Source organism: Anser brachyrhynchus, assembly GCF_964034855.1.
Source record: "Anser brachyrhynchus genome assembly, chromosome: 8".
In the NCBI taxonomy this organism is placed as follows: domain Eukaryota; kingdom Metazoa; phylum Chordata; class Aves; order Anseriformes; family Anatidae; genus Anser; species Anser brachyrhynchus.
Window position 1 is genome coordinate 30,186,224 of NC_137702.1, and position 27,138 is coordinate 30,213,361.

The 27,138-nt window shown below is 42.1% G+C and overlaps 1 long non-coding RNA gene across 3 annotated transcripts; it reads left to right on the plus strand.

Annotated features, from left to right (window-relative positions):
• LOC308198980 lies at positions 1-27,138 on the plus strand. 3 transcript variants are annotated; one of them, XR_013954309.1, is made up of 8 exons: positions 1-352; positions 9,877-10,032; positions 10,462-10,513; positions 17,201-17,353; positions 17,471-17,572; positions 18,123-18,303; positions 22,376-22,557; positions 26,405-27,138. It is a non-coding gene; the product is annotated as an uncharacterized lncRNA (long non-coding RNA). The 3 variants fall into 3 exon arrangements; XR_013954308.1 differs by having other exon boundaries at positions 17,201-17,572; XR_013954310.1 differs by lacking the exon at positions 26,405-27,138 and adding an exon at positions 25,282-26,235 and having other exon boundaries at positions 17,201-17,572.

Genomic DNA, 27,138 nt, shown 5'->3' on the forward strand with positions numbered 1-27,138 from the left:
GATTTTTAGTCCCTAGTTTGGCCCTAGTTGTGCTTATCTGTGGGTGCCAGTGGACCTTGGGCCATGCATGGACCTTCTGGCTTAGTTGCAGGCCTGCCCTGTCACTATGGGCCTGTCTAGTAGTCTCTGGACTTTCTCTCATCATGATGTTGAGCTGTGGATTGACCACCCAGCTTGACTTCATACCTGTGTCATCAGTGTGAACTTTCCTGCTAACTGGGGCTTGTGGCTGAAGCTGGCTCCCGTTCCTAGAGCTGCACTGCTATTCTGATGTAGTACTCTGGGATAGGCTCTGTCCAGCCCTCAGTTCCTGCCTCTCCATCCTGCTGGGAGAAGATGTGGATTAGTCAAGGTAAAATAGTCAAAATAGCCCCCTGGATTCTGTGCCAAGTTTGCGTGCAATGGTAAAAGAGACAATGTGGTGGTGAGGGGCTGTGCACCTAGTTACTAGTATGACTGAGTGCGCCCTGCTCCAGCATTAGGAAGCAAGCTCCCTTGAGGCTGGGTGCCCAGCAGAGACTGAGAGCGCTGCTTGTTCCCTGTGTGGGCTTGTGCCATGGGGACCTCACCTGTGCTTCTTGAGCACTGAGGAGCCAAGTGCTTACATCCCTCAAACTGGAGCATTGTGAAGTGTGGAAGGCTTTTTCAGCACAGTAGATATTGTACTGCTATACGCTGAGACTGCAAGCCTAGTCTTTTGAATGGGTATTTTGATACTGTGGCTCTGAACTAGTATGTTAATGTTTGGAAAGCAGAGCTTGATGGTAGAATACCTTCTGCAGAGGGATGTCTTCCCTCAAGCTGCCACTCCTTCTACTGCTCCAGTGCCCAAATAGTTCTTTGGTTTCTAATTGGTCATGAGGAATTTGTGATAAATTCTTCCTACTTGAAGAATACAACAAAATTCAGGACACAGGGTTATTTGAGAGCTGGATGGTTCATCTCCATTGTCTGCTCTCTTCAGGACAGCATGTCAGGTAATGAGTTGATTTAAATCCTAAGGAGTTCAGGAGAATCACGACAGTGATTTGCAGCAGAATGGATCAGGCTAAAATTCCCTTAAATAACTCTCCTCAGTAAATAGCAGCTCTTGAGAAACCTATGGCACTGTTTCAGACATGAAGCAGAATGACTGAAATGTGTAGGACATTTAAAGAAATAGATGAACCCCCACACCTTATACTGAGCTCCTCCACTATTTGGAAGAAAGTTAGACAAATGTCATTTTTTTCTCCTATAGTGTCTCCTTTAGTCCAGTTCCAATACTGGCCTTGATCTATCCTCCAGAGGAAGACAGAGGAAAACTGACTATTGATTTCAAGGACTGTATTTAGGCAGTTATACTATTGCTCTGGCAGGTTTTCTAAAGACAGTTCCTCTAAAGTTTTGAATTCACAAGAAGTACAAAAAAGTCTCATTTTCACGAGATTTTGACAGGGCAAAGTTGAGGGAGTGGGGAGTCTGCCCATCCAGGATAGTGCGGTTTCCTCCTTCAGGGTATCTACAAGTGAATTTGAATGCTGTCTGTTTAAATGCAGTGTTAGTGCAAAAGTGGAGGAATATGGGCCTTATCCCACAAAGCTGTAGCCTGGAGCACCTGCCAAGTCAGACTCTTCACATGTGGGGTTAATTGGTGTAATCTTTAAATGTTTTTGTTTCCAGCTGCTCTACATAGATTAGCCTAGCAAATTCAAAAACCTGTGGGTTCTTCCAAGCACTTGGGTTAATATATTCTCACTTCAAAAGTACTGTTGAATATATTGAGTAAGGAAAGGCATAAAAACAAGACTTTGGAAGAAAGGCAAAAAGTCAGCGTTCAGTTCATGATACATCTGGGATCTTACCACCTGAGCAGGCTTGAGAAACAGACTTTCCAAATAAAAATAGCAGGATAATAAAACAATCATAGTAAAAAGCAGTGGTGAGGTACTTCAGAAATCTACATTTTACAGAAGTGTAATCATGATTTAAAAATACAAAAACAGTGACTCAAAAGAGGGAGAGCGTGGGTGTTTGCTGGGGATGAGTCAAAAGAAGGATTTTCAACTCCAGAAAGCAAATGCAAAAGATGAAGCTCTGTAAGTAGAGCCTGCAAAAAGGCACACCAAATTTATGCATTTGTTCTGCATCCAGGGTTCACCTCTATGTTATGCAGAAGTCATTGATTAACTGACACTAGATTGAAATGGGGCAATTAGACAGAGTAAAATGTCTACAGCATAAATTATACAAGAAAAGTGTCTGAAGAGAGCCTCCCCTTTGTCTTTAAGACTTGCCAGCTGTTTCTCTCCTGCCTTGTGAGTCTTACCTTCCCAGATAAGATATTCCTGTCCCTTAAATCAATCTGATGGACCACAGTTAACTGTACATCACAGGGTACAGCTGTGTGTCCAGATACATTTTTAATAGGTCAGACAGTCCAGTGACAAAATAGCAGTGAATCATGTTAGCAGATGAGGAAGCTGGAGGGCAAATGGCTCTGGAAGTACCTGCAACAGACATTGCTGCACTATTCCTTGGCCCTGGTTTCAAAGAACAGTTTGTCAATGTGCTTAAACTGAAGCACGTGCTTTGGTCCCTGTTGTAGTTGGTGGAATCAGGTGCTGAGCCTTAATGTAGCAGTAGAAGATAATCACAGGAATATGAAATTCTGCTGTCTTCCAGTAACTAAAAAGGTGAATCCCTTAAAAAGCCTGGGCAGCTCTGTGGCTGTGCTGGCTCACTGTTCTTTGCTTGTAAGAGTGCAAGGCTTGTTCTAATGCTTTTTCACAAAAGGAATGACAGGAACTGTTTTTTACAGAAATAAATTGCTTTAAGACTTCTCTCTTGGCTGTGGCTAGCACAGTATGTGCTACTGGCACTTACTGATCTGGAAACACCTTAGTAGTAGATTTAACTTGTTTGTAAAGCAACTCTGCTTGTTGCCATGGTCTAGGGGTTGTGTAAGAGCCTCCAGGCCTGTAGGATGCTTTTGCCATGCCTCTCATCACACTGTCTAATCAGCTGTGGGGTACTTTTGGGGTTGCCTTAAACCGAACTCTTCCACAAAAGCACAGAAGTTGCTGGAGATGCACGCAAGCTGTCTTTTTCAGCTGCAGTTCTGACAGCCCATATCCATTTACCAAGTTCAGACCTGTTTGCATGCGGGTGGTCACAGCCACTGCAGCAGGAAAGCACCAGGTATAAAACCCAGAGCTGGTCTTGTAATCTTTTGTATCAGCACTGAGCAGGGTTTGGGAGTGAGGGGTTTGCTCAGGCCTGTCTTGAGAGGGTGTTTGACTTATGTTCAGTGGATTGTGCCTTATTCCCTGTACTTACTCTGTGCCCCTCGGAGCAGCAGGAAAATCAGCCTGCCCTGGGACCTGGGATTCCAGACAAGCATCCCCTCAGTGCTGTGTGCACCGAGAGCACCTGATGACCTGTGACAGGTATGTCTTCCTTCCAGAATAAGGAAAACACATCTTGGCATCCACCTGTCTGAACAACAGATAAAAAGATCTAATGTTTGTGCTATAAAATGATGTGCACTGAGGTTTTGGAAGTAGACTGGATGTTTGGCATTTTCTGATCCTCCCTTGAGTAAATGAGTAAAACGTTAGCAAGGTTAACACAGGAAATCTTCCATTGTACAACGCAGTTCCGAGTATGGCTGAATGAGGTGAAAAAACCCTGATCTTGTGTAAAGCCCTTCGTTACTGTTTTTTCAAGGGGGATGAGAACCGAGTGTTTAAAATAGCTGTTGGCCCCCACAGATTATTTCAAGTATTTATTTTTTCCTTGTGTTGCGTACAAGGCTAGCCAGTGAACAGGCAGAGCTGGTTGTAGCTGCTGTTTGACCTCTTCAGTTTTGCATTTCTAACATTTGACTCGTGTAGATCAAATGATCTTTTCATCTGTCTTATTTTGGTACTTCCTATAAAAAGTAACACTTGTTATTTCTGTACAGTTCTGGCATGACACTGTCTGGGAGCCACCCAAACCTGATGGTGTCTCCTTTCTCACCTGCAGGAGTCATACATGACTCCAAGTTTATTGGCAGGACCCCTCAAGGACAAGAGTTGCGCAGAGATGGAGTTTTATCACATTTATCCATGTATCGTGCAACACTGCTAAGCCCAGCGGAGAAGAGGGAAAATGGATGAGCAGTTAGCCAAATGTTTATCTTATTTTATGCAGGTCTGAGACCTTTTCCAGGTATCTACTTTATATTTTACAGACACATTTGAGCCTTCAAAAATGCAGATTTAAGTTTTTTGTGACTATATTTTACCTAAGCTGAAAGCATTTAACATTTCATAATTGGGTTGGAGGGCTGTACATATCCAGTCCAATTTGAAGGAAAATGAAAATGCTTCAATTTTTCATATATAGACTGTGAAAATGTGAAGGCTGACTGTAACAATAATATACACAACACAAGAGAAATGTAAACCAATCCAGTCCGTAATAAATTTGCTTGTTCGGTAATTCCTTGGTGGCAAGGAATGTTTAAACATCCATGAAGTTAAAATATCTGAATATCACACAGGCATGATGATTTTGTACAGTGAACTTTTATAACATTTGAAACGAACCTGCCAGTCATTAATGGTCTGTGAAACCCTATCCCGGGCTGGTGCCAAGTCTTTCCCACAGAATAGTCACATTGTGATAAGCTCTGCTGTGTTCACAGAAAATCAAGGAGTTTTGCAATGAGGTTACATGATAAGCTTTGCTATATTGCACAATAAATCATTGTGTTGAATAATTATACAATAAGCCTCATTTATTTCTTTATGGGAGCATCCATAATGCTTTATCCATCAGTAATGGATAAAGGTCACTACAAATGTTTTTCTTCCCATTCTACCACCTCCCTCACATACTATTTACATTTAAGGTTTGGGGAAGACCCTTGTTAGCCTTGTGCATGTGATGCCTTTAACAGCACTGGGGGGCAGTGCACAAGAAGCATAGTCATGTTGGGAGGTGTTACTGGGGCTGACTCAGTGACTGAAAGGGATCCTTGTCTTTCTGTGAGCTCTGCTGGTTTGTGCTAGCTGAGTTTGGGCCTTTCAGCCTTGAGGAAGATGCATACTAGAGCTTCCTACTTATGCAATAATTTGCATTTGCTGTGTTGGTTTTCAGTGTCCCATTTGATGTTATCAGTCAGTATCGCTTTAAGCAGCACCTTCCCTTTTAAACTGTTTTATTGATTCCTGTGGTTTGCAGGACCATTTCTTTCCATACCAGCTTCTCTTATGTGATTTAACCTGCTGCCCCCATTTGACAGCTCCCAAGTCAATCAGTTCATTCTTTATTCCACCCCAAAATCTTCAGGGCTTCAGCTGTCTCCCAGAAATCTCCACCTTGACATCCCCTTGCCCTCCAACACCAGGCACTGATGCTCAGCTTCTTGCTTTCCTCCCAGCCTGTTTTCCTGTACCTCTCCCTTCCTGTCCCCAGGGCTCACAGTTGTCTTGTGCTTGATTTCTCCTCCTCCCTCCCTGTGTCTCACTACTTCCTAGTGACTTGCATAGCCTATTGCCAAGTGTCTCAAACAGGAGCTTGTTCTCCCTCCTTGGCAGAGCCTCTTTCACTCCCACTACTGCAGCCTTTGTGCTCCCCTTCAAAATACACACCTTCTAATCTTGACAAAATGAAATAATGAAAAAGGTTTCTGCTGCCATTTCAGTTGGGTCCCTTCAGGTGTATAAGGTTTTGGAGTCAGATTGTAGCAGATCCATCTGCTTTCAAAGAGCAGGGACTCATGTCTGCATTAATGTCGTCTCCATAAATCATCGTGTACTGAAAATGGCTATCACATACACCAGAGCTGTAGGAGCCACATCTCCATCTGCAGCACACCAGAAAAGCTCCAGTGCCATCAAGGGGATATAGCCTGGGTCTGTGCTGGCTGAAGATTTGGTCTTGAGTGAGGACTGTAATGTAGGCATGGAGACAGCTATAAGGCCATTTCACCTCTCATGGAAAGCCACTGCTGATGTGGAAGGAACACTGAAAAATGAGAAATCCCTGCACAATAGTGCTTTGTATTTTCAGAACTGATTTCATATTTGTTAATAGATACGTTATTAAACATAGAATAAAATATAGGTCCTGCATCTTCTAAATCCTAGCATGAGACATTACCTTGTAAGTACACAAGACTTGCTGGTCTACTTCTGTCCTGCACATTGGAAAACCAGAAAGGAGCTCAAATCTCTGCCAGATGAGGTTCCTTGCAGTTCCGGAGAGTCACTGAAGCTTGCTGTTTCTTTTCTGTTCAAAACCTTTTTTCTATAGAAGTTGAGGTTGTGAGGTTAGGAAGAGGGAAGGCAAGGGGAAGAGAAATGTGGAATATTTTCTTGTCTGCATGCAAGGCAGATGACTTAAAGTATGCATTACTACTTTAAAAGTCCTCAGAGGTTGTCGCAGGGCTCTGGTGTATTAAAATGTACAAAAACAATGCTTGATGCCCTTATTTAAAATGTCATAAAGATGAGATGTCTGTACTTCTGGAGTAGGCTGTGTAGCCTCCAAGAGGTATGTGTAGGCAGTATATTAGGGCCCTTTTCCTGCTGTGCATCTGTTAAGGGTCAAAATACAGATAAATCCTCTCTTGTAGCAGGTGAATATAGACACATGCTGAAGTATGAGTAGCCTCCAAACACAGGGCATAGCATACATGTTCCCATTACGTATGGAGGTGCCTCTGCATTGAGATCATGGAAACCTGCATTTTAGGTCTAGTTTGTGTAAGACATGATGAAGGGAACCTGGAAGGTTCTCGAAGCTGAAATGGGATGCCAGAACTGTCCAGCCTACTGTCTGTATGAATCTTCATGTCAAGAGCAACGTGTGTATTGGAACACTTGAAGCAACTGCTTAATAAAGCAGATATTTAGGAGTTAAGAAGCAAATTTTCAAGTGTTTCATACTTGGGAGCTGGCCCTTTGAAGCTGTCACTCCTGCCTTTTATAAAAATCAGGAGATTCATGCTGAAATTGCAAACTGCCTCGTCATCCCTGGAATCAAATCGTCAAATAAAGACAATCTTTTCTTTTCCTAGAAAAAGATGCACTCACTGCGTCTTTTCAGATACCATTTCTATTTGTGACTGTGACTTTTTCAAAGAAACGAGCAGAAGATAGAATGGCCTGCTGTTTGATTGTGTTTCTTAATATGCTGTAGAATTATAAATAGTGACAATATTTTTACAAGAAAGTTCCTCGTCTTTTATTACAGAATGAATTGTTTAAAAAAGAATCTTCTGTAGCTGTGTATTTCATTAGGCAGCCTTCATACTTGTCTAACAATTCCTAAATGGCCAATAGTCCTAAGAAATGCCTGGGAAAACAAATTGCTTTGAATGGTTCATTTAGGTGAATTTAGCAATTTTATTTTATATATAAGCTGAAAAGATTTTTGTATCTCGGCTTCTCCCCTTGCCAGACCACAGATGTTTAGTTGCTGGGTGAAATCATCCACAGGAGCGTTCCATGTAGGACACTTAACCAAGAAGTATTAGCTTCCCAAATCATATTAAGTTATTCCAGAGGCACTGTGCCTAAACACTACCACGAACAGGTACTTCATGATAGTCGTTTTGGCACTAACTGGGAAAGCATCTGATTCATCAGATTTCCTATATGCTATTGAAGAAGGGCTGCATGTGCCAAGAAGGAACAGAGTGAACGCCAAATCCAGGAGAGCATCAGAAGTGAAGTTTAGCTAATGTTATTTTAGATTTTTCCCAAAAGACAATTTGTAGCTTTGATACTCAAGTGTCACTTCTAGCACAAATTTCTTTGATGCAGGGCAAAAGCAGGGAGCAAACCAAAAAGTCAAGCCACACCTCAAAAGGCCAGCATCCACCGGCTTTCCAGTGAAATCATGATTTATTTTCAAGCAATGATTTCTGACTTTCTTCTTGTATTTGCTTTTCCTTTATGCTGATGGCTGAATTAAACTAGTGTGCAAGTGCTTTTCTCTGAATATCCTTTAATTTGACAGCCTCATGGCCTCAGTACTGCTCTTTGCCAAATACTGCTTTTTCACAGACACAAGCTAATTCCTGTTGTGTTGTGCGACAGGGTTGAGCACAGTGAAAGCCCAGCTTGCAAACTGTCTTGTTTCTTTCCAGCTCCCTGAGGAATTCTGAATGTCAGAACAGATAAAACTATCATCCTGTTCTTTCTGTTTTCTTCTGAACATTTTTCTCAATGATATCCTAGAACATGGTGCTCTTTTTCCATTTTCTTTTCCCCATTCCTTGCCCCATCCAGTTTCTTCCCTATCTCTTGCCTCCCCTTTAGGAAAGCAATGGCCATATATCTTCACTTAGTCTCCTTGCTGCAATTTGTTTGTGTGCATGAAAGGAAAGTACACTGTCACTCATGAGCCTTTACACCTGCCAAAGCTAACGAGCTAAGTTTGACCCTCGTTCTGGCTGGTTACTTAGAACTTCACACTTAGAACTTCACTAAGCAGATTTCTAATGTCCCAAAGGAGTATCTGGGGTATTACAAAAAATATTAACAAAAAATATAATATGACTGTTATATAGATATAATCTAATATACTTCTGTACTATTATATGTCAATGTTACATTTGTTTTGCATTGGAGAAAGTCATAAAACTTTCAGTAAGAGAAACGACTGTTTTTTATTGATCATTGACACTTCGAAGTTTACTTTGACCACTGGAGGAAATGGAGCAACAGCAGTTTCTAGCACAGGTGCTTCCACCCAGGCTGACTTCAGGGCCCTGCTCTCTGTTCTGGTGAGTGTGTCACGGTGTCCCTGGATGCAGCGACTTTACCTCTGAGTGATGCAGCTGAGGTGGAATCAGAACTGGGTCATAAAACCCATTGTTTTGGTGACAACTCAAAATGATAAGTAGGAAAACCCTATATGCCATCAAGACATTAGGTGATTAGTGGTGGGTGAATGCGTGTGGTCTGATCAGAAAAGCTCTCAGAAGATGAGATACCTGCTTTCCAGAGCTCTTTTCTGGTGGGGAAGGGAGGAATGGTGGCTGATGCTGCATCCTGAGCTCTTCTCCAGGTCCAGCTGGACCAGTGGCGTGAGCTGCTGGTTGTTTTTTTGGCTTTTGTCTGTCTTTAACTTTTGAGGAAAGCATGCTATAAAATAATGAGTTTGCAGATGAAGGCCTAGACTACCTAAAGAGCCTTTCAAAAGATGCACAAACCCTCAGAGCCCGTGTGTTGTATTTATCTTTTAAGGAACCTTGTCATTAGGCTCAAATTAAAAATGAGCTGTCAGTTTCTATTAATAATTAATGCTGAAATGTTAGCACTTTGAAAGACTGTTTCAAGTGCAACACATTCCATTTAATGCTGAACAGTTTTATATTTACAGTAATTCCACCTTTCATCCCTTAATGTCAACCTCTAAATCTTTAATGCTTTAATCACACTTCTTATTTTGATATCCCAAGTGAGCTGTTGTAACCTGTGTCCGCTCCCTTTCGATAAGGTGCACATTTTATACTGGAAGGTTAGTCAGCAGCACTTGTTAATTATTAAGGAAAACAAAATGCTACTGCTGGAAAATTATGTTTGTTCCCAGCAGTATGTGTTACCTTTAATCTGTACTGACAAGAAGCAAGAGGAATCATAAAATAATCAGAAGAGCCAGGAGAGAGGATTGTTTGTGAAGAACATTACCCAGCAGAAATGTAGACAGCCTTGATTTGATTCCATAAATGAACCTAATTACTGGATAATGCATTGTTCTACAGAAACAACATATCTGTAAAATATGTAGTTAAAAGAAAGCATTGTGAGTTCAATTGCAGATTTTTGCTTTCGAGTTTTGTTTCCTACAGCATGTTCCTGGACTGCACTGAGATCTTTTCTCTTTTGTGTTTAGACGACACTAAAGTCATCCAACCTGAAGCAGGAGTCTGGGAGCTCATTCTGGTTGCAGCCTTCCTGTTGGGACTGGGGAGAATTCTGCAGAGAAATACTAAGCCAACTAAGGCCAACTAAGCGATTTAGTTTTCTTTTAATTCTTGTTTGTCTCATGGTAAATATCCCAGAATGTAATAAAATAAGTACTTGGAGTTTTCTTAGCTGTTAGGCAAGTAATGAATATCCTAGACAGTAGAAAGAGCACTAAAACAGTGTCTTGCAAAGAAAAGACTACTTTGAACTTGTGGTTAGAATACATTTATCCAATTTGCTTGAGTTTTCCTTGCTGTTTCAGGGTAAATCCTTGAAGTGATGAATGAAACTGATGGCACTTGTAACCAAGTTTGAGCAACCACATTAATGGGCTGTAGAGGGATGTCAACCTATAACCTGCTGCTTAGTTACAGGGATCAGTAGAATGAGACTCAACCTTGTATCTGGGAGGTTCACATGTTCTGATGTATAGCTGTCGTGAATGGGTTATTTTGACACCTTTTATGGGACAGATGCTTAAGACTACCCCATTGTTCCTATGTTTCCACAGGTGTTACCATATGGAGGAGGCACACAGCAGTTTGTAACAGACACCTGTGCAGGTACAAGATGAGTGGTGCTGGGGAGGGTTCTGTGTTGGCCGTGTGTCGACACGCCCCATAAGGCTGTCCTTGTGTGGGACCATGTCTTAATTATGTGTGTCTATCAGTGGGAAGATATCCAGCCTGAATCCGAATGCTAACCATTCTTCTTTAATAATGTATTATTTCTTCCATTCTGCTGTATCCTGGAATGTGTTGTCCTTTTCTTTCATCTTGCTAGTAGTGAAGTTTCTCATAGGTGCACTTAAGGCTCTCCTTTGGCTTTGCATTGATAGCTAAGATTTCAGATGTTATCAGAGCAAATAGTGCCTTCCTGTGTGAATATCTGTTTGAAATCCAGGGGTTGGTCAGACTAAGACTCCCCAAAATCTCCAGCCTGTTTGGTCATCTCCACCCACGCCAGCCAAATGCTCAGTTGGTCAGGTAGTGTTTTACACTCAGGTGCTAGTGAAAGCATGACAAGCCAACTGGTGAAATATGAAGACTGCATTATGATCCCTTCTAACAGTGCTTCCACCTTAGAGTATGTGTATTTTGGTGAGACTCAGCTGGAGTAAAAGGAGGCAGGATTTTCTCAACCTCAACTTTTGCTTGTATTATCAATCCTCAGCAATATTACATGTTTTTATCAGGCTCCCATCGACTCCGGGCTTTTTTTCTAATTACATGAACAGTGGATGAAGTACCATTAAATTGTCTGTGACTAGAAAAAGAATTACTGCACTGATACTTTCAATCCTCACTGGCTTGTAAAGAAGGCTTTCAGAGTTTACTGAATCTCCATCTCACATATCAAAAAAGAAACAGAAGAATTCCTGCTGCTACATTATCATGCAAGCATCCAATTCTATCCTTCCATACTGAGACAAGCACAGCACAGGAAAGTGTTAAAGAATATTTATAAGATGCCCAACAGGACAAAACAAATGGACATGTGTAGTGTTGGTATATTGTTCATTACAAACATGATTAGTGTGTATATATAATAGATGTGTTGTTAAAGCACAGTGGGTTCTTCAAAGTTTACAAGTTTGTTATCAATTGATTTATTCATGAAATGCTTTGTTTCTATGACAACTTTATTGGTTTGCCTGTGGTCTAAATACATATAGGCATGGCAGGAATTCCACAGTACAAAACAAATTACACGCTACTACCTGAATGGCTTGATGCCTTTAGGGAGTGAACAGAAATAGCCCACGATGAGGACAGAAATCACCATAGACTGTGCCAGTATGAGAAGGCTTGCTTAATAAAGAAAAATGCTTAAAAGTCTTCCACAGCTTCCATCTTTACAGTAAAAGGGAAAGATGGAAATGAAGCAGGGAATCTGATAGAAAAACATAAAAGGGACCCAAGCCCCAGTTGCAGAGGTGGTAGTGTATTCAAGCAAAAGCCACAGATCAAACACCAGCACTCTCCCACAAATATAGAGCTTGCTAGAAGCTATTAATATTCATAACAGATCTAGGGCTACAAAAGAAACTGGAGAACTATTGTTTAGTGAGAAATTAGTTTGAAAATATAGGGCATCAGCTGATAAAAGAATAGGAAGGCTCGCTGAGACAACATTAAAATGGGATCAGAGAAAAAAGTCACTAACTGGACCAAATGGCAAAAACAACTTCCTAAAATACAGGAAAAACAAGACGGACATGAAAGGACTGGGAAGATGACAATGTTATGGAGACCTGAGACACTAAACCAGAAGATAACTTTCAATCATAGAAAATGCAAGTTATATAGCACAGCTTGCATGTTTGTCCCCCATGACGCTTGGATTTTTCCAAAATGGTATCCTAAACCATGGTAAAACAGTGGTGCTTTGGCTCCTTTTGTCCTGTGCTACCATGCTCTTTGGGAAATAACAAACAAGAAGATGGGATTCTGTGAAACAGGCTCTCCTGCTGCATCACTGGCTGCCTATTTGCTTTTTAAAGCCATAAACATCAGAAGCAGCAGCAGAGAGCACACTTCCATTATAAAAGCAAGTTTTCTGGCAATTTGTTTTTAATCTAAACAAAGCTGCATAGCATTCTGGAACACTTTCAGAGAATCAGCATGAAAATTTCAAAGGGAGGAAGGCACACTGATCGGCCTCTGCCTCACATGAAAGCCAGCATGCAAACACCCAACGTTAGAGCAAAAGAAGGCAAACACAGGTCCTTGCCTGGTAACCACAGACTGCCCCACCAGCTCTTCCACCTCAGAGAAGTGCCTGTGCTGCGACGGAGGTGAAAATATATTTCCATGCTTACTTGTCTCAGACCAGGTCTGTGCCTCGCTGTTGAAGGTGTTCAGTTTGGCTACTGGCTTATTGCCCATTCAGGTGGCACTGACTGCACCTCTTACCATCGCGGTGTGTGCAGAGCCTGGGGTGGGCAGGCAGGTTGTGCAGCAGTATGGCCTTAGGGTGCATTGCTTCCCTGTGCTACAGCAAAGCTCGTGGGGTTCGGTCACTGGGATTTGGCTCAGTAACAAGTTCCAGATGGTGTCATAGTTGAGTAACTCTTCCATCATTTATTAGCTAGGCAAACTTCATCACCTGCTTTGATAGGTGACCAGGCTGACTCAGACAGGAAGGGTATGACAACCAGGATCCTAGGCCCAGGAAGCACGGGGAGAAGAAAGCAATGGCAGTGAGATGTGGAGCTGCATGTGGCTTTGTGCTGGGGCAGGCATGCAGTGTGCACACTTTGCTGCTGCTCTGCAAGCGCCTGAGCCATTTGACTAATTTGATGTGGAAGCACTAATAAAATAAAAAGCTTCTCCAATTAGTGCACACTCTCTATTATTCTGACTCGTGTTCTGACCCAGTCCCTTCCATACTCCTAATTGCCTGGGCTGTACCGAGAGGCATTGCCTTCCATGTTTTTGAGCTGTGGTCTCCTGCAAGGAAGAATTATCTGTATCTGCCTTGATTGATCTGAAATGACTTATTTCAGCTGGTTAAACTGTGTATTTACCAACTAAGGAATATTTACGGAGGTAGATGATTCAGAGCAAGGAAGTGGTCACCTCTTCAGGTGGAGGGGGACTTATCCTATTGTATTGTGCTTGATTCAGAGATGTTCATAGTGCCAGAGTAGCAATGGACCATCAGGCTTGTAGTAGTTCTTAAAATAAGGCCATACTCCAAAGCGAGAAACTTAGACATCTTCACCATGTATTCTGTTCTTAAGATAGATGTGAGGTAGCTAAGCTACGGGAGAGAAAGGAGAGTTGGCACTGCTCAATATCTCCTGACTACATCAAACCTGTGGGATATGAAAAAAAAAATAATGCTGAGGTAAAGTTTGTGGCTACTGTGCTAAGAGAAAATGCTTTCTAGATGTTGTGTTCTTTTGCCTGTGGAAAGAGCAGTAGTCTTTCCAGGATTCATTCTGGATATAAAGTATAGCGGGGAAGCTCTCTTCCTTATCAAGGAAGATTTCTGTGGTTACTCTTTCTGCATTCCTGTTTAGTTTTTCTTACCTTTTTTGGCCCCCTTGTATGGTACAAATAATGCATTTTCAAACCAGCTTTTGTTTTAAGGAAGCACGTGGGCTGGACAGCAGACCAGGATATCCTTCAAGTCTGACTTATGCTAAGGCAAGGAGCCAAAAGTAGTCCTAAACCTGCCTTAGTGGGCTGACGGAGACTTCACTCAGCACTTCTGAAATGTCTGCTGGCTTTGGAGCACTGTTCCCAAGAAACCCAGCAAGGAAGGCTACCAGTGAAAGAAATCTGGGCAAGGATGCTTCCTTGCACCAGATATTTGGCTGCCAGATCAACCACATGAGCCAAGGTACCTGGCCTCCATTCAGTGCAGGCACCGGAGAAATGATCAGCCCCAATTCTTTGCATGTCCCCTTCTCATTTTCAGGAATTGGGAGATTTCTGGAACATATATTGTAGAAAAGTGGTGGATTTCTAGTATCTGAGTAAGTTTATGGTTCACATATGGTGTCACCAAAAAATTCTGGTTGTACTGCATCAGCGCGCAGCTTCTGGTATCTAGAGCATATATTTCAGTACAAGAGTGGCTTTTGACAGACCTACTTGGCAGTGGATTTACGAACACTTTTCAGAAGTCCCCCTTCATTCTCATAAGTGCTTTTAGGCCTTTTTGAGTGTTGCCTGCGATGTATAGGAAAATGTCATAGTTTATCCCATAACTAACCACAATATTTAATTATTTAATGATGGCTATAAAACAAGTGTAACAAAGGGAAAACTGTTCTGAACTTTCCTGACACTAGATACGGCAAATACTTGCTCTTTATCTGACACACCATCATTTACTCCCTCAGCCCTTAGAGAACAGCAGGATAGCTGAACTATCGATATATTAGAAGAAAAATCATAGACAAGGAAAGTAAATTCTGACATTTTGAAACTAATGGTGTAGTTCATCTGATGCACTGCATGCCTAATACTCGATGGAAAGTCTAGAGGGAAGAGCTTAATGCGCCTTTTTAAATGTCTGCATTTCAGCCATGGGCTGTGATCATTTGTGCATAGATACACGATTGTGTACATGCATGTCGTGACTTGGTGTGACAGGCTTTTACAGACAGTACTTCACACGCAGTCAGCTGCTTAATGAAAATGCCTTTTCACAGTTTCTTCGGGTTTGGGCTTGCGTATGTGCATGTGTGTGCATATGCACGCATGCAGAGAGGTTATGGGCAGATACCCTTTTTCATTAAGCAAGTGACATTTTCATGCTGGTGCAGCATCTATCTATCTTCTTTCTGGCAAAGCTGTGTGCCTTTCAGTCAGCATCTGACTAAAGATCAATGAGAGAAAGCTTTTTGAAGGTGCTTTCAGGTCCTGCGGCAAGGGAGATGATCAGAAAGCTGCCATAAGCTTCAGACCCACTTGACAAATGAGGAACTATTTTGGCGCTCTGTAAACTGCTGTCACATCAGTTAGAAACACTAATTAGAACTACTTTACTATTGAAAGTGTCCAGTGCATTAAATACCACTTCTGCTTATTGCAATTAGCTTATCCATTGACTTACACTTCATACCACAAGACTATCAAAGATGGAAATGCATAAGGGATGGCTTAATAATTTATGAGGGAAATTAGAACTGAATGGCAAATAGCTTTTGCCTGCTACCCTTTGACCTTTCATTCCTTGTAGAGCATGAAGCTCATGTGAAATGTGCTTGTCTTCAGTTTTGTCTTGCTGAAGAAGTAGACAACTCAAGATACCCAAGTAGCAAACATCAAACTGTTGTCTTTTTCTCAGAGTGATGCAGAGGTAAAGTGATGTGGGTAGCTTCTGAGAAGCTGTGGGACATCATGATATCATGCAGCCTGTAAGGAAGAGAATTGTATGCTCTTACTATACTGTTCTCCACAATGGTTCTTATTATTGATAAAGCAGCAAGACTTCATTAAATAATCTATACCATGTGGAGTTGAGAATAGGTGGTGGTGTTTTTAATGCCTTTTCCATTCTTTGCAGGGCAATCCTGTAGAGGATGGAATCTAGTTTTTTTGTTTGTTTGTTTTTGTTGTTGTTTTTAATAAATAAATGTAAAGACTGAGGCAACTTCATATTTTTATTTTAAAATTTAATTGTGAGCCTGTAACGTTTCAACGTGCCTTAGAAATCAGGAGAAAGAAGCTAAAAGCTTCCCATGCCATAAAGGACAGATAAGTGGGCCAGCCACTAAGGATGCTAACACTTTACATTGTACATAGATGTTTTTAGCTGAGAGGGAGGAAGAAAATATCACTCTTAAGTAAATAGCTGGCTTACAACCTCAAGTCATGAGGCTGAATTCCTCACCCTGCTTTTGTGACCTTGGGCTAGGCACTTATTCTTTCTGTTCAGGTTCCTATTGATGATGTTAGTCCCTAGTTTAGTTACCAGGGTGTTAGAGAAGATCAGGATTTGTCATTTGTTGTTTTAAATAAGACAGTGTTCCTACCACTGCTCATCCTTCTGAAGAGCTGGAATTCAGCACATATGACTTTATCCTCAAGTGATTTCTTTTGTTCTTGAAATTCTGTACATAGGCCAGCTCAAAAACTGTGTGTGTTCTGTTACTCAAACATTAATAAGATAGAGCTACAATATATATTTTTTTTCAAAGAGTGTTAATTTAAAGCAGTAGACAGAAAACAAAGCAGCAATGGGGCATTTTCATCTAACAGTTCCTAACAGGAATCATCTTCAGAGATCTGTTTCCAAAACCATGCAACTCATCCTGTTTTCAAATGCATTTGTATGCATTCGGTGATCAGTGCAGAATGTTCTTTCTCTGCCTCAAGTCCTACATCTCACCACACTACTCCATACAGAAATACTTGTGGAAAAAATAATGACTATTTCATCTTTGCAATCTTTAAGTGATGGCAAGATAAAATACTAACAAAGGCATAAATATACATACGCTCACATAAATGCAAGTATAAATTACAATATGAAATTGGTATGGTTCTTTACTCTGAATATATTTACAAGTTTGGTTTTGTTTTTTAGGAAAGAAGTCTTTGGAAAAGCAGAGTTGGATTGCAAGGTGTCAATCCATACAACAAGCTTCATGGCCTCATGCTATGCAATGAGCCTCCCCAGCCTACAATCAGAGCCAGCCAGCCCTGCATTCTCAGTTGTCCCCTTCAGTTTTGATGCACGTTACTGGGGGAAGGGAGAGAAGTAGGGTTTTTTTGTTTATTTGTTTTCAGGTAGACATATTTGAAAACCAAAGGTCTTTCATGTCTCCAGAAATTCAATGCAACATCAAGGACTTCTGACCATTATGAAGCTATAGGACCCTCTAGGGGAGCTATGGAAAACTGTCAAAGTCCAACCACAACTCCTTCACCATCGCCAGCAAGGTTGGTATTGACACCAGCGGAGCCAAGGACCAGTGCCTCGGCAGGAGGAGTGGAGGCTGCACCTCCCAGCCTGGGGCTTTGCTGTCCTTCATTTCTAATTGTCTGTGTCCTTTTAAGACTGGTAACCATAGACCAAAGGAAAAAAAAAATAGGAGGAAGATTTTTAATCAAGATTAAATTTAACTTGGAGTAGCCATTCCCACAGCAGCTAATTGAGAGGTAAGAATGTAGCTTTACCTAGTAGCTCATAATGTCTGGGATTTAAAGAAGCTGGAAATAAGCAGGAAATCAGGACAGCGGGAACCCAGCTGTGGCACAAGTGCAACACATGCTTACCGATATCCGTGTTAAAAATTAAACGTTCCTAGCAAAGTTTGCATAGCCTGCACAACTTTGAAAATCCTTCTGGTTTGATGTTTGTGTCAAGTTTCACCTAGCATTAGTCAAGCCCTGCATCGTATTTAATGTCGGTTTTAGTATCCATCTGTGTGAGACAGTGTCACAATATATTGCTGGCAAGTTTCAACAGGGAGGCAGAACTTGTGCGTTGACTTTCCCATGAGGTTTCATGTTCCTGTAAAATCAGTCATTTAGGGAAAAAAACCTGCAGTATTAGTTTAACTTGTTATTTCACATGAAACTGATGAGACAATCCATGTAGAAAGAAAACAGCACTTCAGATGTCGTGTGCTTTATAACATGTATTGCAATGTTGTTCTTTCTTCTGATAATATTATAACAGCTGGTGCTGCCTTATGTTTTTCCTCAGTTTAAAGCCCCTTGTGGTTGATGGCCAAAATACTTCAGATATAAGACGGGATCTGGTTTTCCTTTAACTCAAAGTAGGAAGCATGCTGTCATGTACCTGGTACCCATGGAAAGCCTGCCCTCATAAGAAACCTCCTGTACAAGGTGGTTTGTCCCTGATCAGCCTTTTGCTCCTCAGAGAGGTGAGTGCTCATGGCCCGAGGCCATGCGGAGCTGCTTTCCTCCCTGGGCTGCTCTGACCACGAGCTGCTTGGTGAGCGATGCCGGGGCAGTGCACTGTCTGCTGAAGGCCCCGCGTTGGTTAGTGACGACTTCAGGGTCTGAGTCACTCCATCACGCGTGCAGGATTTTCTGTACTGGAGTGTCGTGTCTGTGCACAGAGCATCAGTGATATTACGTATTCACCTGTGTTTTCCAGAGTAACCTTACAGCAAATCTTTAAATGCGTAGTACGCATAGTTACAATGTACTAGAAAAAGGCTGTTACTCCATTTTTTTCTGTTCACTGACTGTGTTTGTATGATCCACAAATATGGGTGAAATATTGGCAGTATCTCCTGTGCAATCCCAAAGAAAACTTAAAACAAGAAGTTTAAAAAGTAGCTTTGCATAATTTCTATGTCCTTATACCAGAGTATTTTTGTACTGCTTTAGACATTTTTGGTGCCTTTAATTTAGCTTACTTTTTTTGTAGACTTCTAGTGCACCAGGTGGAGTTCATCCACTTCTGTAGAAAAAGGTTCACCTGTCAAATCTCTTAATGAGGGTTTTCCTCCCCAGGCACTACTGGTTTTATCATGCTCCTCCCCTGAGAGGTTTTAAAGCTTCCTGCAGTGGTATCTGTGCTGTGGGACAAGGCGCACTGTGTCCCAGAGCTGCTGTGGGAGCCGAGACCATGTTAGTGCACAACTTGGGGCTGTCCTGCTGCAGCGGGGGGCTGGCACCGGCTGGTCTCTGGTGGGGTTTGTCCCCTCCTGCTGCCAGGGGCAGGATGCACCCCATCAGGCAGGAGACGCTGTGCCTGGGGCCCCTTGCGCTGGGTCACACCATGGGATGCTGCCAGGGCTCCCGCTCCTCGTGTGTCCCAGCAGCCAGCTGCCTCGGCTGCCCTTGGTACCGAGGGGATGCAGTATGGAATAAGTTGTTTTTTTTTTCTCCAGTAGAAAGTGTCAATATATGAACTTCTGTTTCTTTTAACCAACGTACAAGGACAGCCTGGTTAAATGCAGTTGGCTCCGAAGGCAAAGGTAGTTCCTAAGCTATTATTTGACCAGGGTAAGTCATAGTGTGCTCTGAAATAGTGGGGCAGCCAAATGCTTTGTAGCAGCTGTTACTGCCTGAGAAATGCACTTGTAAACTCTGGCTGTACTAAGCCACTTAAAATTGCTGTAGATAGAAAAATTCCAGTGAATATTTTTATATTGTAGTTGAAAATAAATATAGGGTATATAAAAATACTCAATAAGCAACTGAGCATGAGAAAAGTATAAGAAAAATTGCTATTGCATAAAGATATATAGTTGCAGCAATGGACTGATATCCAATAATTTACTACGACTAAGTTCTAAAAAATGGATGGCTGCAAAGTGTTTGCAAAACCATTATTTTTCAGTTGACATGTGGTTGGATTATGTGAACTGACTCACCATTTAAATGGGGCTACTGAGATTGGTACATTATTGATTCAGACAATCCTTGACCTTAGGGATATCACTTGCTGTAACAGAGGAAACTGGCTTTTAGGCTAGAATTCTCCATCTCTCTCTGCATCTCTGTTATTTGACAAAACTGAAGACAAAAAGATTAGGGGAGCAAAGCATGAGTTAATGCCAGCAAGGTTGAGCAGCTTCTCCTGGGCTGCTTTTTCTAATGAAATAGTGTAGGAGCTCTCCAGAAGAAAAATCCAGAGGTACCGAGACTTTAGGTAGTCATTTTAAATCAAATTTTCACCCAAGCTGCTCTGTGTGTGTAAAACCTCAAAGCCATCTGTTTTACTTCCTTGCGATACATACTTTTTGTATTAGTAACACTGAGGTGAAGCTCCAGATGCAAAATGCTGTGAAGTCTCCCACTCACATCTTTCTTCAGGGCAGGCACAGGGTTCCTGTGAAATAGCATCAGGCTTGTGTCTGTACAATAAATCCGGAGTGCAACAGCACCTGGGTTGGCTTAATGCCTGTAAGCTTTCTGCAGCTGAGCAAGGAGCAGCCCAGTAGTGCAGGCAACGGGGTGTGTATGGGATGCACATAAGGGTTTTGGCTGCTCCTTGCTGATGACTTGACACCCTCAAGCTATGACCTGAGACAGTGCACCTACCACAGCTGTGGACTTGCCTTCCTGTGCACGGTCATATTCATTTTGCCATGTACCCCTACTGAGCAGGAAGCCTGCAATTGAGCTCATTCATGCAAGGACTGTGCTTGAGCCTGAAATAGTTTAGTTTCCCCAGGCTCCCTGTAGAGTCAGGCATGAGATGTGAGCTCTTCTGCAAAGCAATTCGGACCAGGTGAGGAAGGAGCCTTTCCACTACATCCTTGGGAGACCAGTCTCCCAAAAACGGCACTTACATGAAGTGACTGACTGCGCTTTGAGCATCCTCTTAATCCCATCCGTGAGGAAGAGGCAGCATCTGTTTTGCTGTTTTGTCCTGTGCAGAATGTATAGCGGGGATGCTGCCAATGCAAGAGGCAGGGAGAGGGACATGGAACAGGTCTGTCTGTCCAGAGGGGTGGCAGCAGCCTGGGCTGGTGCTGCAGGAGCCTGCAAGGCTGTCACGTGTGGATCTGAGGGGGAGCAGCTGGCGAGAAGGAAGGCTTCTGGACCCTGAAAGCAGGGCAGAGAAAATGAACATGTTTTAGTCCTGGTGCAGAACACATCCTGCATGTTGTTGAACAGGGAGTTGTGGCTAGGATGTGCAGGAGAAAGGAAAGGAGTTAGCTGCTTGGATTACATGGGATTATCATGTGATCTGGATGTTCCAGGTTCTCTGGATATCTCAAACAGGACTTTGTCAAGAATTCATTGGAGACAAAGAACAGGTTTTGTTTCAAGAAAGCTATCAGTGGCCGTTCACCAGACTGCCTTCAGGTCCAAAAATAACAAATGAACAACAAAGACTGCTGATCAGTCTTAAATTAAATTAAAGCTACACTTTTTTTTTAAGGATCTTATCCAGTGTCTGTAGTCCAGGCACTGTGTGTACCTTCTCAGCCTGTCACTCATCAGATTCCTAATGGCTATCAATCTCCAGACATTAAACGGGTAGCCTGGCATTTGCCCAACAGGTTGCAGCATGATGCTGCAGCTGCTGAACAAGTACTTTATAAAAAATGATTTTCTGGCTTTTTATCAGCTATTTCAAATCCCAAGCTACAAATCAGTTGCTTCCTTTTTAGTCATATGGAAGCAAAACAAGATGCACCTGAATGCTTTTAAAAACAATTACATCCAATACTATTTACCAATGCAAACATCTAGCCAGCCATCCTCCATCCTTCCTCTGGAAACTGTAACACTTCTTTCTTGTTCTTTTGTATGCAAACACTATTTGTTATAATCACTGAGCATAAATCAGATAAAAGCAAAATCTGATGTATTAACAATGAAAATGTTCTGAATAAAAACATGGATTACCATGGGATTTTTCCTAGGATTGTGCTCTACTCAATATGATTAAGATCCTCAGAACTTGTCTCTGGAAGATTTATTTTATGATCAAAGTGGACATCCAGTTTTTCTATGCCTATTTCCTAAGCAGGCTGAAGAATGATCTCCTTACATGTATTGCCTTTCCTAGGCACCAAGTTTCACTAAATTGATTTGTGGAAAGGACAATTGGCAATGTCTCATGGCTGATCTTTTGCAGTCTTGCTAGTGCCATTGAAACAGTTCAGAGGGAGCTGCTTCTTGGGAGCCTGAAAGCTCACCCTGTGAATGGTATCATGAAAAGAAATCCCTTTGGCATGGGAGCACCTGTGTGCAGTCGGCTGTTGTGGGCTCTCCTGGCAGAGCAGCGGCTGTCATGTGCACACTGCCTGGCTGGGAGGTTCTGTGGTGGGAACAGGTTAACACTGAGCCCTGTGGGACCTGCGTGTGCCAGGCTTTGGAGATATTTCACTTGCAGTTTTAGGCAGCTCCAAGCCACTCACTGACCTTTTGAAAGTTTCCTAAATCTCACAGTTGGAAAGCACCAGTGCTGGATGCCGATAGTACTGAATTATGTATAATAAGTTTTATTTCCTTTTGCATGTCCAGATGATGGTCCACTAGTGCCAAGTGGTGGCAGTCAAAAATTTATGAAAAATGAGTGTGCCATGGATGCAAGGAAAGGCCATGACCCAGGACCATGTCATTGGACTACTGATATCATCTCATACAACAGGCCTATCCAAAATTGTGATGGCCATGTCCTGCTGAGATCTGCAACTCCAGCCAAGGTACAGTCAGACAGCACAGGTTTTTTTTTCATTTTTTTTTTCCTAGCAACAAAGGAAATCCAATAAAGTCTTCACAATTATTCCTTAGATGGATCAACATAGCATAAAATAGTAGTGCACAGATCATGAGAGTCATATTAAAGCTTAATCTGTGCTGATGGAGAGATGCTTTCACTTCAGCAAGTTCTTGAAGCACCTCATTGCCTATGAACTAGATTATTTTTTCATAAATTGAGGACAACAAATAAGAGTTTAGCCCTTGTCTTTGTTGCTGAATGTGGCAAGCTGATCTGTGAGTAATGGAGCAAGCAGAGCAATCTGTTCCAGAGCCTCCGCGAAATTTTCCATTGTTTGGGGAACGAATTAGTCCATTCTCTGCATGAAAGGGAAAGTCACGCTTAGGAACTTGATTTGTTGCAATGATCTTCTATAATGCATTGCACTACCAGTGACATTCTCACTGATATTGGGGGTCCTTTGTGTGCTTTGTATCAGTTTTATTTTCTTGCCAGGAAATTGAAACACCTATACATGTAAGGAAGTCAATCTTTGATTCTTTCTAGCTTAAAAGTGTGCCTGTTGACATGCTTCAGATCAGAGACTGCATTTGCAGTGGCACAGAACCAAGTTATGAAAAGTTTGCTAATTATTTTACTCTTATCTTCTTATTGCAATGTTAAGTTTCCTCTCAACATCAACTCTGCTTAGTTGTACAGGGCGTGAAGGGTCTTTTGGGAGCTCTGAGCAGTGTTTGAAAGGGTGTGGCTTTCACCCTGCTCCCCTGCCTGCTAGATCAGAACTGGTTAGATACTTCCTCTAAAGTAAGGGTTAAGAGAAATCTCTGAATTGTGACTTATCAGTACAACCTGAATGCCACCACCTCCCCAATAACAAAGAGCTGTTTCTGTGGGGAATTCCTACCTGGACCATGTAATTCTAAACTAAACAGTAGGCATTGGTATCAAGAAACCTTTAACTAGGAGAAAAAGACATGAGACAGAATAGAAAAATAAAGGGGGTGGGGAGGAAAGACAGATGGAAAGGGAGTGAAGAGGAGATGAACTTTACCTAAAAAGGCAGATCTGCCTTCAAGGATAGGGAAGTGGTGAATGCTAGTGGTGAATTTCCCATCTAACGAAGATGAAGAGAGGGTTTTCCCTTCTATTAAAAGGCATGTATCACATATGTAAAAGGTCATACACCATTGTCAGGTGATATTGTAGCTGCTGGACAGGCAGTGAGCAAGAGCTCGTTCCTTCAAATGTCTCAGGACCTTGAAAAGGTCATGTGAAGAGAGGCTAGTTGTCTGTCCCTGCGGCGGTGCAGTGGGGAGACAGCCACCCATGCGCTGAGATAGCGAGGAAAAGGTGGTGGATATGCCACCCTTCTTCTTCGTCTAGCACCACGGGTAGGTACAGGGCCAGAGATCCTGGCCTTGGGATCCTGTGGGTTCAGGGACAGGTAGTGAGACTGGTTTTGTCCTCTCATAAAGGACCACTGACATGGTCCTTCTCAGCCCAGGGGAAACCTAATCAGATAGCTCCATGTTCACAGCTCAGCGGCTGTGAACACAAGGCAGAGACACCAGCTGTCCTTGTACCACTCACCTAACCTCCCTCTACACTGGGCATATAGCAGGTCTGCAGTCACCAGTGCTGGGCTCAAAGCTTTCAAGGATCTTGCCATTCTGGGAGATTTCTGGCACCCTTGGACTGGCTGGGTGCAGGTGAGCCCCAGAGGCCAGGGCTTTGCACAGTACCTGCCCCACAGCTGGGGAGAGGAATGTGAAGCCTGCTGGCTGAGAAATAGCAGCATAAAGAACATATAAACTATGCTTTGTTTGAGATTGCTTATAAATATCAGAAGTTTTAAGGCAAAATTGTAACTTAAAGCCTGCGTTGTTATATCTGGGACCCTGGGTGCTTGCAGCATAGTGCCCCTGAGCTGGAACTGCTGCCCCTGGCAGCACACCCATGCCTCTCCCAAGCTCTCTCATGTTGCACCTTCTACATGTAGTTGAGCATTTTTGGTGGCCGTTTCCTGGGTCCTACAGCAACACCAGGGTTTCCAGTGACCAGAGCCCTGAGTTCCCCACACCCAGATGGAGACTCCTTCAGCAGGGGCACAGGGACTGGCCAGATGCCTCCCAGCATTGCAGGGGTCATACAGAGCCAATGCAGGGGTTCTGGTGTACATCCCAGGTGTCCTCCTGGGGCTGGAAATGCCTCCCTGAGCTGCCCTAGCTGAGATGCAGATAAGCCTGGTTCCTCTCACCAGCTTACAAAGGGGCTGGGAAGGGCTGGGGGGAGGTGACTGCTGCTGCAGTGGAAAGGTTTAAAATCTCACTGATTTTTCTTATTTTACTCTTTTCATTTCCTCTTTGCTCCTCAGAGAGGAATGTGGACTCAGATATACAGAGAGTTTAGGATTAGGGAAGGATTTTACCCCTTTTGTCCACTTTCCCGTAGAAAATGCTTTTTAAAAAGGGAGGCTGAGATTTAGTTGCAGGTCTATTACAGACATAGAAACCAGGTCTAAAGTCTGATTTTGGATCCTGATTTACTCCAAAGTCAGTGATGAAAGTCAGATTTTAAGCTGGCCTAATGAGTACTGCTCAGAAATGTGCCAGGCAGAATATTTCTGGGCTATACCTGGGATAAATTAACTCCTGGCAGCTTTCAGCGATAACATTTCTGAAGCTCAGTCTGTGGGGTGTTTTTTCAGGGGTCATTCAGCAGTGTCTCGCCACAGAGAAGAGCACTATTGAACTCCTTGGAAAAGCTATGAAATTTCATACACTGGATGCAACCCCAGGAGACTAATCCAGCCCCAAACACTATCACTCTTAGATTTGTGTTTCATTCAAGAAGTCATGAAGCAATCTATTTTGCCAGAAAAAAAATCATTATTTTATCATCATCCTGAGTACTTTCCATGAGAACAAAATTTTTCAAAAAATGCCTGAGATATTTGTGAAAGATCTCAATTGTGCAGAAAAGCATTACATTGATTGTGAACTTAGCCTTTCTTTAGATTTTTCTGCTTGTCATTTTTACTTAAATACAAATATTAATGAAGACCTAAACGTTGCCTTTTACTATTGCTTTTTATTATATTTTTCTATAAAGATTGCTCATAATCCTACAGCTATCTTTTTTCTACTTTAAAAGGTTCTTGCTTCCTATTGCTGTCAGGATAATGCTGCATCATTCCACCTAACTACCAATAAATAGAAATGCAGAGCCATGACTTCTATTCGAAAGCATGCAGACTCCTTTGTACTGTTTCCTTATATACAAATATATCTTCCAACTTGTAGCTGTAGTACATCTGAATTAAATCATGACTTATTCTTTCTATTAAAGCTGTGTTGTCCTTGCCATTATCCCCTTTTCCAGTAAATGAGTACAATGAAAAATTGATTCTAGCTGTATTGGACTGCAGCGAAATAACAAAAGATGATTGTTACATTATCAAAGTCCTCTCTGCTTCCATAATATAGGAATTGAAAACACCTGTCTTTATCTTCTCAATCAATAATGTACCTGAGTCACATTTTCCTGGAAAACACTTTAAAGGTGTCCACTGTATGTTATTTAGATTTAACAAATGCATTATTCAGCCTGTCTTCATTTATTTTGATTACCTGAGCTTGCTCTGCTATCCCTGTGAGTTATATAAAGCCTAATATTAAATGCCACACTAGACTAGTATGTCAGTAACAATATCAGATGACTTCTCTTATGTGAAGCAGTGTGACAGCTGAACAAGTACACTTCGTAGAATACGTGTGGAAAACTTGTGTTCAACAGGGACATTTCATCACATGCTGTTCTCTTTCTAAAAGGCAAAGCAGAGGGCTCCAGCTAATGGCTGCTGGAACAGAGCGACCTAATTGGAGGCAGGTTTGGGAAGAGCAGCAGTGGACACTGGAGTCTGCATTCTGGAAAAGAGGAGCCAGTGTTGGATGCCTAAAACCGTCAGCTGCGCTTTACAGCTATGCTTTTTAATATTTTTAACAGGCTATGCTTAAGAGCAGCTAATTTACTGCATGTCTCAATAGCAGTCTGAAACTATCGAGCATCTATAAGAACAGAGAAATCAGTGAGCAGCTCTAGAGACACGGCCATCATTTCAACATGTGCATTTGCATATTCCATCTAATGCCTGAAGTCAGATGCCTAAAATTAGTAGATTTATTTGGATGTGTGGAAATAATTGTAATTTGTTTCACAGCAATCAATTTGTGATGCTTTGATTTCCCTTTCTACAGAATTAAATTATTAAGGGGCAAATATGATTTTCAAGATACTTTTTATCATTCCCTCTGCTTGAAGTTTTGTCAAGTTTGACACGCTATAACCCAACGTTCAACCACAAGTAATAAATATTAAAAATAAAAATCAAATGAAAAACAAATTAAGTATGAGAAATGTAAAGAAAGGAAGGACAGCAGGATTGCACCTTGCTAGGAAATGATTAACATAGGGGCCTCTTTTCCCCATCCACTGATTTTTTCATCATTTCTAGATGCTAGCGGTGGTCTGTTAACCCTAGCTCAGTCAGGGAAGAAATGGTATC